This window comes from Acanthochromis polyacanthus, chromosome 1, assembly GCF_021347895.1.
Source record: "Acanthochromis polyacanthus isolate Apoly-LR-REF ecotype Palm Island chromosome 1, KAUST_Apoly_ChrSc, whole genome shotgun sequence".
Taxonomy (NCBI): domain Eukaryota; kingdom Metazoa; phylum Chordata; class Actinopteri; family Pomacentridae; genus Acanthochromis; species Acanthochromis polyacanthus.
In genome coordinates this window covers 3,399,194-3,409,330 of record NC_067113.1, presented here as the reverse complement: position 1 = coordinate 3,409,330, position 10,137 = coordinate 3,399,194, and the positions used below count along the sequence as shown (strand labels likewise).

Sequence of the window (10,137 nt, the reverse complement as noted above, 5' to 3'; positions counted from 1 at the left end):
TCTCTTGTGTTGCTTAACTGTACAGTGGATGTGTTTACCACACATCTGCCAGCAATGCCCTCAACAGGTATTTGAACATTAATATTTTGATAAATTAAGTGGGATTTTATTAACTCAATCATGCCAGATGGAATAGCCTTCACAATAGTAACAAGTTCTCTGTATTTGACTGGAAAGGCTTTAGCCTTTAGGAAGTTTTCATAGCCATAAAGACTTCCATTATCATCAAATAAGGATGTCACAAAGATTATGTCCCTCCCAATCCAGCTCTCATTATATACACTTTTGTTTTTAATAGTAATTTGCCCATTGTGCCAAAGTATTTCTTTATGTGGAGAAAAGTTGTGAACATAACACAATTTCCAAGAAAGTAATGCCTGCTAATAATACTTTGAGAGTTTCAGTGACAATTTAGAAACTGAGAAGTTGCAGCTCATGAGAAATTGTAAGCCTCCTACTTTTTTAAATACATTGTGTGGAATAAAATTCCAGAGTGATTCTGGTAGCTCCAAACATTTTTTAAGCCATGTAAATTTGAAGGTAGAATTTAAGTGAAAAAACTTTTAAATTTCTAAACCTCCTTCTGCTGCCTGGAGAAGTCTTTTTTTTTTTTTTTTCTGACTGTGGCCACACAAAGCAGGCCTGGAGAAGTCTGCTACTTTCAGAAATGCTGCGTCACTGACGTCATCACGTTAGAGTTGCTCGTCCAATCACACGCGTCGTCTCGCAAGAACCGCGCGATAAACGAACGGACTAAGAAGTTGTTTATGTTACGTGAGTTTCTACATTATCGACCCGGTATCGCCAGTCTCACTACAGGCCCCTCATATGGAACAGCCTGGACATGACCGACTGGTTTCAGTCAGACCCGCAACAGACACTGAGAAGAAACTGTTGAGCGTTATCAGTGGGCTGTCTGCCAGAGAGCACCGCTGGAGGAGAAGCTGGAGCACAGGCTGGAGCGGTGTCTGAGCTGCAGGAGAGGATGTCCGCCATGGAAGCCCAAATAAACACTTTCTCCAGCGCGAGGGCGGCGAGGAAATTCAGCGGAAAAGAGGAGAGCACATTCCTAAAATTGTGGTAAGGATATATTCCATTTGTAGGATATTTTTTATTTATTGAGTTTTGGTACAATTTTCTGAATTGGTAACGTTAAGCAGTGATATGTCGTCCTCCATCTTCTCCAAGCTAATAACGGCTTCATTTTACTCTTTTCCAGCCGCTTGTAAAACCCATTACTCTGCGCAGGAATTTCCGCTATAGTCAACCCGACATGGTGGATCAGGCGGAGGCGATTAAGTCATCTGCCCGGAGTCGGCAGAGAAGAAAGAGAGTCAGAGATATTACTTTGATTCATTTGATTGCAGTTTCATTCATGGGAGTGTGTGTTTTATATAAAATGTGGTTAGAATAGTATTGCTGGTCTCTATGATATTATTTTTCTGTTACATTAGTAAATGTTTTGGAGTTCTGGAATGGCATCACAGCGGACATGATGTCGGATGAGGAGGACGGCAGTGTCGATGGCGTACATGGATGGATTGTGTGGCCTCCATCCTTCCGCAGCCAGGAGCTTTCCAACTTGTGTGCTGCCCTACAGGCCAGGCTGGAAGCTGATGGAAGGTACACAGCTCTTCATCACAGACGTTTTTACAATGGACAGCCGTCTGAAAGACTGAAGCCATTGAAATAGGACAGGGCAACAGCGAGGAAACATTTAATTCCAGAGCTGATGCCTGAGACCAGCCCGGAGTGACAGATCAACTATGTTTTAGTTTTTGTTTTGAAATGTATATATATTTTTGAAACTTTGAACAATTCTATTTCATTTTTTTCATTTTAATTTTTTTTTGTATTTTTTGAAAGAACAGCTTATTTTAATTTGGATTTCGGATCACTGAAACTGTAGACTGTTCAATAAAGCGCTTGTTTTTCAACATGTCTCAAAATGTCATTTTTTTTAGCCCATTGGTTAACACCGACAAGTATGCAGGTTAACTAAGGAGGCACTTTACATGGCCCATATTTATTAATGCCTTATTAAAATATTAATAATAATAATAAGCATTATTATTATTGTGTGTGAGGGGGAATGGGGGGGGGGGGTTCATGGCCCAGGGGTTGACCAAAAGCAACAGATCTTTCAACCAGTCAGGACATAGTTTTTTTTCTGTTGCCATGTCTTGTTTCATCCAATCAGTGACCCGAGTCACGCTAGACAGGAAGGCTGGATGCTAATTAGTTTTCACACCTCTGCCATGCCCCAGGTGCGAAGCTCACTCCCCCCTTGCCCCCAGGTGCGACGTTACGCCCCCTCCTTTCCCCACACACCCAACCCCCACCCCACAAATCCATTCCATTTTAGGGCGTTCTCAGCCCGTTCTGAGTGGTTGTTCACACCCTGAGAACAGCCAAGAACTGTGGAGAACTAGATAGGTTTTCCGGAATTCACAGGGTCGATAATCTGGCTTTTCATGCAGTGATAGGCCTTGTCTTGACACATCACTGGCATTAAAAGGAGCAACGTCAGACTTCTCTGCATTGACTTGAATGGAAGGAGATTAATGCAGCCCCTGGTGTACACCACCTTCCTTCTCTGTCTCTTTCTGTTTTCCTTTGTCACTCTCTGTCCCTGCCTCTCACTGCCATGTCTGGTCCTTGTTAAGATTCCTAGCAGGCTTCAGGAGGCGTCAGGAAGCGATGAGTCACTAAATGTACAGACAGATTGTTAATTTCCCTCCTCTGGGTGCAGACAGGCCAGGGTTGAAGTCCAATTCTGTTTGGAGACAGAACAAAATGCTGTCACTTATATTAGCTTCCTGACCGTGCTATTCTCTGTCTCTCCAACCTCCCATCTCTCTGTCACCCTATTATTTTGTGCTGCTTCCACAGCACAAAGAAAGTATCCATACAGCCAGAGTTATCAAGTCTCTCCTCTCTTTCTCTTTTCTTTCTTGGCACTGTTGCACTCTGTCTCAGCCTGTCCTCTTCTCTGTCTGTCAGTCTCACCCCATCTCTGCCGTCTTTTTTGTTGGTCAAGTTAGTGAAATCTGTGGACTTTCAAAAGAAGCACGAAGGATTTTATTTCAAGAGGTTTCAACAAAACCACCAATACATAATTTTTGATAGTGTATTTGAATAAACCACAGCTGTTGTGAATTCTAACAGCATTCATTTGTGTAACTTCATAATGGCACTTGATCCATTGTCTGTGAAGTCCAACTTTCAGAACATTTTTTTCCATCTACTTTCAAAGCTCATCTGCACAAAACCCAAACAAATTGCATTCCTTTGTGATCGGAGTGACAAATACTGCTGCACTTAATACCATTGTATTCTTTATTTTCATTTTGGTTAACAATGCTTTTCAAACCTACCAGCTGTTTATATGCTATGCAAGTGTTAATAGTGAATATTTTCACAGCTTTTCTTGGAACCGCAAACAATAAAAATGTTGAGAATATTCTGTAAAGTTAAGATTAAATTTGTCTTAACCAGAATGTCTTGCAGGTTTAAGGGGTTAAATAATGTTAATTGCAGTTATACATATAGCGGATTATTAGGGTTTGTAGAGCAAAATATTATATCATGCATGTGCATCAGTCAGTAGATGGTTACAATTATAGTCCATGAGCCACGTGGGAAAAATTGGGGTCATCGTAACCACTTTGGGGGGCCAATTCTCATATGCATTTTTGTTAAGGACAATATCCCTAGTAACTATTCCTGTATGATAGACATGCACAAGTGGCAGATTTATGTGAGATATCCATGAGTTTAGTAGGTACGTCAATACAATTTTCTAGCCTCTGATATGGTAAATGCAAGCATATACATTGATTTAAATACTAACTACACTCATAAAAGACATTCAAACTCATTGAAAACTATGAGTTTCTTATTGATATGCTGTGATACAAAAAAACTTAAAGGAATGTTTTTATCTACACATTTTAACTGAGAAATTTAAATTAAAGCAGAGCGTTTAACACTAATTTTTGTCATTATCCTTCTGGTAGATTGTAACACATTCATCTTTTATGTAATACATCTTTTAGTGTGACAGAGAGCAAGGGAAAATGTGTCCTTACAACTTTTAACATCCTTACCACCTCTGTGGTTGGACTTTGACCTTGACATGGAAACATTAAGGGTTACCATGAGGGTTATGGGAACTTTCCATTGTGGTTCTGCAGGTGATCAAGATACTCTCCAAAATGGTCAACTAAATGTGGATATGATGGATTGTTCATTGTTTCTTGGAGTGTCTGTTGTCTCACATTCTCACACAGCTCTTCCATAGACAATGGAATGTTGTCGAGATGGACTTTCTTGTTGCTTCTGATTCCAAGAAAGAAAGCCTTTCCACACAAGGCAGAACAAAGCTTCATACAGCAGTTTGTGTAGTTGGATGGCTCTGTTGGAGTTTGTCCTTCCATAACACTATCAACCGATCCCTCTGCAATCATGCCTGCTTCATTACACAAGTCTTGTAAACCTGCATCTTGGAATCGTTTGCCAATTACTCCTAGCAGCGTACATGTGGTGTGGAAGCTTCCCATCCTTGGAATGATATTTGGAAACCTCTCTTTGTGTTTCCACAAAATGTCACTGGCTTTTGTGTAGAAGACATTTTTAACAGATAACAAGAGATAAATTATTTCTTTTTGTTAAATTTCCCACTCTATGTTGAATTTACCCTACTTAGCCTATTTATTGAGGTACACAAGTAATACAACAATGAAAAACATGTCAAACATTTAACACACACACACACACACACACACACACACACACACACACACAATCAGCAATTACCACCAGACATGGTGACAGGATAAAAACTTGATAGAGAAACTCTGTTATTGTGGTATGGCAAGCTGTTTATGAGCCAGGGAAGGGCCATAGTTGAAGCTTGTAAAATGAACTGAACTGAAGAAGCCCTCACAATAGGCTATAAATATGTGCAACTTATTCAGTCAATCTTTTTAATGATCTGATGTTTTCTTGTTTACATGATGGTGTAAAAGGTGATTTAGTGTAAAAGTCCTTTAGGAAAAATGGAAAAATATTATGTCCTGCTCTCCATGTGGCATCAAAATGTTTTTGATTCATCACATAGTCTTCTTCGGAAAATTAGCAACTCTCAAACATTAAAGGAGAATTTCCACAAGGCAATTTTTTTTTTTACCCATACAGCATACAGTTTGCACTAAAATGTTTCAATTGCTGAGCAGGCTGACAATGTTGTTAAATAATTTTGCTGACTTTTGTTAGTTTCCCTCACACGATTGTGAAAAGGTTATTTTTTCTATGGCTCTTTTCAAATCCTTCCAAATGACAATAATGTTAATAATAAGTTGTTTGGGAGCAGTTTATAACTGTTTTGAAATCACCACTTTTCTGTCCTTGGAAAAAAAAAGACTTTTTGAACTAGTGAGGACCATTCAAGTTTCCGTACTTTATGCAGCTAAAAACCCTTCACAGGCTTGAACTGAAGGAATGAAGCCTGACTATCAAAGTATTTACTTTAAATGCCTCAATAAATCGGTGCCACAGCCACTCTGTGGATGACAGGATGGCAGCAGGGTCACCAGAAGCTCCACCTACAATAAATGCAAAATATCTTACAATGAACTACATTTGGACAGACAGCCTTTTCATTGAAAGGCTGTCACATCTGGAATGCATTATCAAAGGAAATCAATTTGATAGCAGATTTTAAAAAATTACAGCAAAAGCGAAGTATTGACTGAAAGAAAAACAAGAATGCACCCACCTATAACATCTATAAGGTCCAACTGACTGTCCGGATTGTATCAATGTGTGTGTGTGTGTGTGTGTGTGTGTGTGTGTGTGTGTGTGTGTGTGTGTGTGTGTGTGTGTGTGTGTGTGTGTGTGTGTGTGTGTGTGTGTGTGTGTGTGTGTGTGTGGTCAGGTGCTGGTAATACTTGTGGGGACCAAATGTCCCCACAACTGTAGGAAAACCGAAAACAATGTCACTTGTGGGGACCTCATTTCGGTCCCCACAAGTTTAAACAGTGTTTTCTTGGCCATGTTGTTGTTACTGAAAAAAGTAAAAGTGCAAAAACATTTCTTTAGGGTTACGCATTGTTTTGGTCTGAGTTAAGGTTAGGGTTAGGGTAAGGGTTAGGGGTTAGATATGAATGGGAGTCAATGGTAGGTCCCCAGTAGTTTAAAATGTCTGTTCTGTTTTTATCTGTGTTGTTAGTCCTCTGTCTATTTTTGCTGAAAAGCCCAACCACTAACGGAGTTCAAAATTAGCTTAATGCTATACACTCTACATGCAAGACATCAGATTTACAGCTCTGGGAAAAGGTCTTTGGATCTTTGTGTGTTGCTCTGGAATGTTCTGCTCCTCAGTACGCTACAAAATTGATGTAGGTTATTAAAAGAGGCGACAATATTACAGTGGTGTTGGTCTGGATTAATTGATTAAAGGGTTAAAATGGAAATACAATACTTTTAGAACTGTGCATGTAAATAAAACATGTTCACAGTAAACACTTGACATTTGGCATAATCTATTCCAAAATGCATACTTTTGTAAGACAAAATGCTGTAATAAAGATGTGCAGTAATTATGCAAAGAAAGGACTGATGCAATTGCCATCTCTGGTGGTAGAAGCATTCCTCCATTTGTCCATTGTCTGAATCCTAAACTTAGATGCTGACAACTACCTGTATGATACTTGGAAAATGTGAACAAGTCAATATGTCTAACCATGGACAGCTTGTATATAAATGTAAAGGAGTAAAACATGAAGTTTCAACCCTATAATATGCAAGACACCTACCTTGACATCTGAGAACCCTGCAGTCAGTGACACCATCATTCCTCTTCAGTCATCAATAAAGTTCCAGCCAATCCCAGTGTGGGCTGGACAGGTTGACGGTGGAGTGTGGAGTGATATTTCACATTGTGTCTAGTTGGTCGTGTCAGTGACAGTCTAATCCCACTCCACCCTGCTCTCCTCATTTCTCCTTGGTCCATTCTATCTCTGTCTCTCTCAGGCTGAATAAAATCGTATCTACAGCTGGGCCAGCGAATGAGACAATGCTCTATTTCAGCTGCGCAGATTAAATCAGGTCTTGGCTTTCCACAAACACTCTGTCCACAATGCAGCATCTCTTTCTGGGTAAAGAGAGACGAGAACAGGATTGTGTGTGTGTGTGTGTGTGTGTGTGTGTGTGTGTGTGTGTGTGTGTGTGTGTGTGTGTGTGTGTGTGTGTGTGTGTGTGTGTGTGTGTGTGTGTGTGTGTGTGTGTGTGTGTGAGTGTGTGAGAGAAAGGGGGAGGTAGTGTACGCTCTACTTGGCCTTCCTGCTGGTTGTGTTTCAGTGCTCTCCAGATTAACTGCTGCACCCTGACCTTTAAAACATCCCTTATTGAGCTCAGCGGAGCTCACAGGGGCATTCTTGGTTCGATAGCCCTTATTTTATCAGCACAGCGCCACGGGGCAGTGAGTTAGTCAGTCCAAATCATCCCACTTTCTATAGCAAACAAATTCCCTGTGACCTAAGCTCTGTGAATGTACAAACGCAACTGGACAAACACTGCTACAGATAGATACTTAATTTGCTGTTGCTCTGTTGCCCAGTGTGTAACTGAATTTGAGTTGATCATTAAAACATGAGAAAAACACCTAAAAACAAGGAACAAAAAAAGATTTGTTTTTAAAATTAAATTAAAATTTCATCAGTATTATGCTGCCCGTTTTACAATTTATTTAAACATTAGAAGAGACACAATTCAATATCCTGACTGAGACTGAGTTATTGTGTCAAATAATTTTCTTTCCAGCATTATTTAGTTTATTTTTAATTGTATAGCATAAAAGTGTTCCCTATAGGCAGCTTGTGATGCTATGCAGTGTAGTAAATGAGTAAATGTACTGTTATTCATTTTGTGTGAGGATGTGTGGCTGAACAGGAGGCTTCAGAGTGCATCTGGCAGACTGCAGAGTGGGAACCTTGAAGGCTTGCCATGCTAACTTCACAGCGGATTGAACAGCTTATGAGTGGACTGTGGACAAACAGTTGACACAGTGTTACTGTTGCATCTGCTCTCCCTCTCCACCCTTCTGTCAGTCTTTGTTGTTGTGCCGACAGGCTGCCCGCATCCTGCGTAAACACAGACCATATCAGCTCAAGTTCAGAACCAACAGCAAATGTTTGAAGTCAGCTCAGTCCGCCGAATGCCACATGGTGGTAGCTGAACTAGTTGACTGAAATTTGTCTCTTTTCAACATGTGGCCAACCCTCTTGAACTCGATGGGGTGTCAGTGTTTAAATCTTCTTCTTATTCTTACTCTGAGAAATGCTAATGTTTCACACTTTGGCACATATATTTGATGATGGTTTGAGACAGAAATTATATAACCAAGCTCATCAATGAGGCCAGTTTGCACTAATGCAGCGAGACTGGCCATTTTTACACCTATTTCCCATTTCTTTATTTATTTTCAGACACCAAACTGTCCCATTTCCCATCATAACGTCATCAAAGATAACTCGCCCCAACACATTACTTCCATCTCAGCATTCAAAAAGGCCCAGCATGAATGTATAAAATGTTGGTAAACATTAAAATTTGCATTTTGGAACCTGTTTTACACAGTACACTGCTAGCAATTTTTCATTTTGAGAGGAGATGGAACAATATCTGTTGATTCAAATACTTGCCTAGTCGAATGTAAACAAAACAAAACCAAAAGCTGGCACTCCTTGTTATTTTTCTTGCATTTTAACTTTATAGCATGACAAAGAATACATGACTATTTTTTTAAAGTTTATCTTTACTCTCTACTTCTTTTACATTCATGTTCTTTGGCGTGCTTGATCAGACAGCCTAAAATATGACAGACAGTCACAAAGGTATAGTAAAAGGTATAGATTAGTGAGGGGATATCAGGTAGTGGCCTAGTATAAGTTTAGGGGTAGGATTAAATAAGTTTTCTTCCTCCTACTCCCTTTTTCAGGCATTCTATGCATATGTTACCATACTGGAATGTTTGTTTTTGCATTGTTATTGCCTGAAATGAATGAATTAAAAAAAAGTATTGATAAAAGACTGCCTCTAGAGGAACTGTAAAGGATCTTAAGTACCTAGTATTTTAATATCCAGGATAAGAGAAGGAGTCCACAAGTTGAGAGAGAAAGAAAAGCTTAGTTATTTAAAAAAAAAACAACAACAACAACATCAAATTCTTCATTCAGTGACCGCATAATGGTTGTCAGATAATGAGAGAATAATAAACTCATCCTTTCTGTGGCAAAATGTGGCCTTTAGCAAAGCAAGAGTACACAACATAGTGGCTAATGAGCACTTCAGAAAGCAAAGCAACCTTTGTATTGGAATTTAATAATGACTGTAGCATGAAATGTTGAAAATGGCAGAAAAAAGGATTTTCTATAATCGGTGAAACTGCAGGGAGAACGTGATCCCTCACTGGCTTCCCACTCGCAAATGCTGCCATTCATGTTGAGTGGTGCGTGCAGCCAACTTAAACTGGCAGTTCATCCTCAAGTCTCATCCCAGAAGGCAGAAGGATGTTTGGATTTTCACACTCCAGCACCCTGTAAAGGATCACATTGTGCATCTGCAAAGCCACAGGTGTGTGACAATGACCAACACGCAGCATGCTGGATTGGTTTCAGAGGAAAATCCAGCTTATCTGTACCATGACAGCCTCTGAATTAAGAGACTTCAAAGTTCAATAGAATGAATTTATTGTGCACATATTGCCTCTGAGCAACACAACATTCAAGGTCAGTCTTGAGTCATACTAAAATGTATAGGGAACAGGGTACAATATAAAAGGACAAACCAAAAATACCACAATAAAATCAATTAAGTGAAGGCCTTATGATAAAAAAAAAGTTTCCATCCATGTGTTAAAGGAGGAACTGACAGTCTGAGATCCTCTGGGAGGACATTTTTTTGGCTTAGAAGCAAAAACAGCCAAACAGCTCGGGTCTGACTACCTTTGGGCTCATTTTGGTTTTTGGAACGGTCCGATGGTTTGTGCCAAAGGAAATAAAATAATCAGGCTCACAAGTAGTTAAGAAACCGCAAATGTAAAGTGATACTTGGCCAGATAAGGCTTTAAAAACA

At 39.7% G+C, this 10,137-nt stretch overlaps 1 long non-coding RNA gene across 1 annotated transcript; it reads left to right on the top strand.

Moving 5' to 3' along the window:
• Positions 1-641: 641 nt before the first annotated feature.
• On the top strand, positions 642-1,902 carry LOC127533619 (uncharacterized). Its single transcript, XR_007941380.1, has 3 exons — positions 642-1,080; positions 1,220-1,333; positions 1,455-1,902. It is a non-coding gene; the product is annotated as an uncharacterized LOC127533619 (long non-coding RNA).
• Positions 1,903-10,137: the final 8,235 nt, after the last annotated feature.